Source organism: Canis lupus, chromosome 4 (assembly GCF_003254725.2).
Source record: "Canis lupus dingo isolate Sandy chromosome 4, ASM325472v2, whole genome shotgun sequence".
Taxonomy (NCBI): Eukaryota; Metazoa; Chordata; class Mammalia; order Carnivora; family Canidae; genus Canis; species Canis lupus.
The window spans coordinates 19,503,988-19,509,987 of record NC_064246.1 but is presented as its reverse complement, the minus strand read 5'-3'; the positions used below and the strand labels follow the sequence as shown (position 1 = coordinate 19,509,987).

Genomic DNA, 6,000 nt, shown 5'->3' with positions numbered 1-6,000 from the left:
ATAAATCTGTTAGAGTAATAGAAACCAATAACTTGATGACTTCTTTGTTTACTAACAAATGGCATATTAACCACTTTATGATCATTAAAATAAATAATTTTTTAAAAATGGAAAATACATACAGAATAGTGAAAATTCCACAGATATAAAAGTATATAGTAAAATTTACCTACCATTCCTATACTTGGGCATTTAGTCCCCCTCTCTGAAGGCAGATGCTCTTATGAGTTTCTTGTGTATCTTTCTAGAGGCATTTTTACCATAGTTTAAAAAGTTATTTTTTATTTTTGTGTCTTGAGAGAGGCATTTTTATTTACTCTCCTTTTTGACAATCCTTTCATAATTCCTTGAGAGTAAAGGCCATAAAGTTAAAGGGGAAAGAACTACTGAGTATAAGAGTGCTCCAGTGTTAGAGCGAGTCCTTTTGCTACTTGGAGTGTGATCCCTGGATCAACAGGGACCTCATTGGGGGCTTGTCAAATACGGAGAATCTCAAACCACACCCAGATATCCTGAAGCAGAAGCTGGCCTTGAACCAGGTCACCAGATGATTCAGGGGAAGCCTTTACGGTTGGGAATCATTGCTCTGGCACAAATCAAGGAAGTATGGCTCTACAAGGAGCCAGTGGAGAGCTGATGCTAGAAATCAGGTCTCCTAACAGCCTTGTCGTGTGCATTTTCCAATACACCAAAATTCTGGCTGGATAATTTAATGTAGCGTTTTTATGCATTTTCTTCTCTATGGGCTCAGGAGTCAGACACAGCAGCGCTCAAACCCCAGCTTTACTGTTAGCACAGAGTAGGAGCTCAATATGGGTTATTACACTTCCTGTTCTCTTTTTTTTTTTAAGATTTTATTTATTCATGAGAGACACAGAGTAGAGAGAGAGACACACACACACAGGCAAAGGGAGAAGCAGGCTTTATGCAGGTAGCGGGACGTGGGACTCGATCCGGGGTCTCCAGGGTCACACCCTGGGTTGAAGGCGGCGCCAAACTGCTGAGCCACCCGGGCTGCCCTACATTACCTGTTCTTGCTATTACTTTTCTAATTTTTTTTTTTTTTTTACTTTCCTAAATTAATAAAAGCTTTCCTTTTTAGTTTTAGGTTCACAGCAAAATTGAGTATAGTTTCCACATACCCCTCTTCCCCCAACACGCATAACCTTCCCACTATCCATATCCCTCCCTATACTATTAGGAACGGGATCACAAAAAATTAAAAAAAAAAAAAAAAAAAAAAAAGGAATGGGATCACAGATTAAAGCTTCAAAGCAATGTTTCAACAACCTTTATTTTTTTATTATTTTATTATTTTTTTCAACAGCCTTTTTTTTTTTTTTAATTTTTTTTCAACAGCCTTTAAAGGATGTTTCACAAATTCGACTGTATGTCTGATTTATTTTTTTTTTATTTTTTTTTTTTTAATATTTTATTTATTTATGACAGATACAGAGAGAGAGAGAGGCAGAGACACAGGCAGAGGGAGAAGCAGGCTCCATGCACCGGGAGCCCGATGTGGGATTCGATCCCGGGTCTCCAGGATCACGCCCTGGGGCAAAGGCAGGCGCCAAACCGCTGCGCCACCCAGGGATCCCTGTATGTCTGATTTAACAGAAAGACTCCTTTCAACATCCTGCACTGCTCTCCAAAGCCCGCTTCGCTCTCACAGCCAGGAGGGGACGACCAGGTGACGCGGACACAGGTGAGGCTAAGGTCCTGGCGGGCTCGGTCCTTCCCGCGGGAACACGCAGGCTAGAGCCTGGCCGCGCGGAGGCCTAACAGCGCACCAGTGGCGCGCGGGATCCCAGCCTGAGCCTGAGCCTGAGCCTGAGCCTGAGCCTGAGCCGGGGGCGGGGCGGGGCGTCGTGGGAAATCAAGACGAAGGGGTAAAGGCAGTTTCTGGAAGCCGGGTTACTAAACCTAAGATGAAAGCTCGGGTCGCCAAAAACCGCCATGGAAAAGTGCCGATTTTGTTTAGCACGACAGAAATCTGGCGCGAGACTGGAGGGAAGCCGCGAGGCCGGAGAGCGGCCAGGCCGAGAAGCGCTCGGGGCTGCGCGGAGCCCGCCGATCTGCTGCCTAATTTCTCTTCTCGCTCGGCGCTTCTGGGGCTTGTAGTCAGAACTTCTAGGTTTCCTCTGGTTTCCACGACCTTTAGCTCCTTTTCCCCTTGCCACTTAAAGACTAGAGCATTTGATTTAAAAAAAAAAAAAAGCAACAAAAAACAAAACCCGGGGATCCGCGGTTGGCTCAGCGGTTTGGCGCCGCCTTCGGCCCAGGGCATGATCCTGGAGACCCGGGTTCGAGTCCCGCGTCGGGCTCCCTGCATGGAGCCTGCTTCTCCCTCTGCCTGTGTCCCTGCTCCCCGCCCCCGTGTCTCTCATGAATAAATAAATAAAAATCTTAAAAAACAAGCAAACAACCTCCCCCCAAACTAACCCCCCAACTCCCAACAAAACAAACACCAAAAACACTTTCGAAGGGATGGTTCCTGGAGGCGGGACGTAACTGGGACTTCCGGCGACGCCCTTTACGCCAGTCCCGCAGTGCCTCGTGGGAGTTGTAGTCCCGGGGGTGGGCGACGCCTCCAGGTGCCAGAGGAGATTGGGTATTTTTTCTGCGGTTGGTTCTGGGGTTGGGCGTCTGACTCAGAGTCTTGAGGTGCAAAGAACTGTAAGTCTGTTAACAAGTTCTACATAATTACTACTATGTGTTTTGGAGTATGTATTTTGAAAGTTTTTTTTCAGTAACTATATGTAAATAAAACAAATGGTAGTTGCTCTTTTAGAATACTAAAAAGCACAAAAAACCAAAACTGGTGGTGTGGCTACTTGGACTTGGTACCAACAGTTCAGAAAGGTATGAACGGAAACTAAAAGCCTCTCTTCTGTACCTGCCCATCTAAGAAGAAAAACACCAGCTTTTTATTTCTCTTATTTTTAAAAAAATATTTTATTTATTTATTCATGAGATACGCAGAGAGAGAGAGAGAGAGAGAGAGGCAGAGACACAGGCAGAGGAAGAAGCACGTTCCATGCAGGGAGCCCGACGTGGGGTTCAATCCCGGGTCTCCAGGATCACGCCGTGGGTGGAGGGCAGACGCTCAACCACTGAACCACCCACGCGTCCCAAACACCAGCTTTAAAAGAAGATATAAGGTGCAATATGTATAATTGCACAAAAGTGATAATGCTATAATATGCTTCTCAAACTTCCCTTTTCATTTGATAATCCATCTTAGAAGATCTTTCCGTACTTGCAGAGAAAGCTATCTTACTCTTTTTAATGACTGTATAGTAGTTTATTCTGCAAATACCATAATTTATTCATCTACTGCCATCTTCTTCTCCGGTCCATCGAGGGACATTTTAGTTGTTTCTGATTTTTTTCTGTTGCAAAGAATGTTGCAGTGATCACCTTGAACATATTTTGGTGTAAATCCACAGGGTAAATTCATGGAGACAAAATTGCCTGGTTAAGAAGATACAGCTTTATAAATCTTAATTACCACCAATTTGCCAAATTGTGCCAATATACACTCTTATCCATTAATGTATGAGTGTGTTTACTTTTTCACTAGTGTTGGGTATTATCAAACTTTACAAATTCCACTTTCCTGAAAGGTGAACAATTTATTTTCTTTTGATTAGCAGTTTCATAGTTATAAATGAGGTGATACTCTTAACGTATATTGGCCATCTATATTTCTAAAAGTATCCATATTCTCGGCCCAATTTTCTACTGGGTTGTTAGTTTTTTTCTTACTAATTTGTTTGCACTTTTTGTAAATTAAGGAAGTTAGTCTTTTGTCTGAGAATTATGAAATTGTTCTCCTTGCACATTGTTAACTTTCTGATTTTGCTGGTTTTTTCTTTTTTTTTTTTTGCCACAAAAATGCACTTACTATTGATATACTCACATTGGAGGGTCTGGGTGCCTCAGTTGGTTAAGGCCATGGACTCTTGATATCAGCTTAGGTCTTGATCGCACCGTTGTGAGCTCAAGCTCCGAGTTGGGCTCCATGCTGGGTGTGGAGGCTACTTAAAAAGAAAATGATATACTCATATTGGTTAATTTTTCTATGGCTTCTGGGTTATTTGATTGTATGTAATTTATTTTGGCATAAGGAGAAATGGTTCTAGCTTTATCATTTATCATTTCTCCAAATACTAACCAGAGGTCCCAACATGATTTTTGTTACCTTTGTTGGGGAGAAAACCCCAATGAACATTAAAAACAAACCCTAGGGATCCCTGGGTGGTGCAGCGGTTTGGCGCCTGCCTTTGGCCCAGGGCGCGATCCTGGAGACCCGGGATCGAATCCCACATCGGGCTCCCGGTGCATGGAGCCTGCTTCTCCCTCTGCCTATGTCTCTGCCTCTCTCTCTTTCTCTCTCTGTGACTATCATAAATAAATAAAAATTAAAAAAAATAAAAACAAACCCTATAATGAGATGCCATGGCAGGTTTGGAGGTTAATTTTGGGAAAGAGTAGAAATAAATAAGTGGCACTCCAACTATTCTCAGAATATCTGGTTATCTTGTATTATTACTTTTTCTGAACAATGCCCCAAAAGACTGCTAATATTTATTAAAATAAGGAATGAAAACTTTTCTAAATAATATATAACTTAAGAGAAAAAATTTATGAAAATGATTTTAAAACATGAGAATTATTGAAGTAGGATTCCCAAATTGAAAAAGTATCATGTATGTTCAGATATAAGGCAAAGTTTTTCCAAATATCATCCTTTATTTTTTATTTATTTATTTTTAAAGATTTTATTTATTTATTCATGAGAGACACAGACACAGGCAGGGGGAGAAGCGGGCTTCATGCAGGGAGCCCTACGTGGGACTCAATCCTGGGTCTCCAAGATCACACCCTGGACTGAAGGCAGCGCTAAACCACTGAGCCACCCAGGCTGCCCCCAATATCATCCTCTAGAAAAAAAGGTAGATGCCTTGTACTTGTAAACTTACATTTATTTCATAATATATGATTTAAAACATGTAAGTTAAAGGAAATTTTAAAAGTTAAATATTGTGAGATCAAAAAAAAAATTGTGAGATCATTTGATCATTTTGTATGTAACTAAATAATGAAAGTATTATGTGTAGGCATTTGATTATAATATAGGCACTATAATAATTGTATGTAATATATATACATATTTGGACTCAAACTTACTTAATTTTTTTGGATTGTCTTTTGATGGAACTTAGAGTTGGCTTATTGAGGTCTATGGTATATGGTGTATTCTACATAGTACATGGTATATTTTTGCCATTTTGTTATTTTTTAAAAAATATTTATTTATTTACTTGAGAGAGAGAGCGCATGCATATGAGAGAGAGAAAGTGCACAGAGGGAGAGGGAGAAGCAGACTCCCCGTTGAACAGAAAGCCCAATGGAGGGCTCTATCTCAGGACCCTGAGAATGACCTGAGCCACCCAGGCGCCCCATGCTATTTTGCTATTTTTGATCACAGCTTTAGTGTGGATATAGCAGTGCAATACTTTACCCTTAAAAGAAGTTCTGGAGTATAAATATCATTTAGGAATAAGGAGAAGGGTTTGGCATTGTTTACCTTGCATTATGATTCCTGTAAGCAAGGAGTCTTTCCCAAGATACAACAATTGGACGTACCGGTTGGAATGGATAGTAGTCCAGATACCTGAGAGAGGGGCCGCCCTGTGATGGCAGAGATCATTTTATTCTTTGTCAACTCTACAGCACAATGTTAGCTTCCCAGGATGAGTAAATTGACTAACTACATAGCTGCAGTGGGGAATGCAACAAACCAAACTAAATCAAACCACCTGAAGAACAAACTCTGAATTGTCATTTCTATTAAGTCTGTAAATAGCTGTGTGATGTTTGGCATTTTGCAGTTTTTACTGATTTGTTTTTTATTGCTCCTTTTTAATTTTTATTTTTATTGCTCCTTTTTAATTAAAAGAATAATACATGTTTATCTTAGCAAATGGAGATGAG

General features: G+C 40.8%; 1 protein-coding gene across 4 annotated transcripts in view; it reads left to right on the top strand.

Moving 5' to 3' along the window:
• The first annotated feature begins 1,686 nt into the window (after positions 1–1,686).
• DNAJC12 (DnaJ heat shock protein family (Hsp40) member C12) overlaps positions 1,687–6,000 on the top strand; it is a 52,176-nt gene continuing 47,862 nt past the window's right edge. The window contains exon 1 of one of the 4 annotated variants that reach the window (XM_035715358.2): positions 1,687–1,705. The gene's annotated coding sequence lies outside the window, so the exon portion shown is untranslated. Of the gene's footprint in view, positions 1,706–2,546; positions 2,677–6,000 lie in introns of those variants that run through there. The other 3 variants (XM_025434780.3, XM_025434781.3, XM_035715357.2) reach the window with 3 other exon arrangements.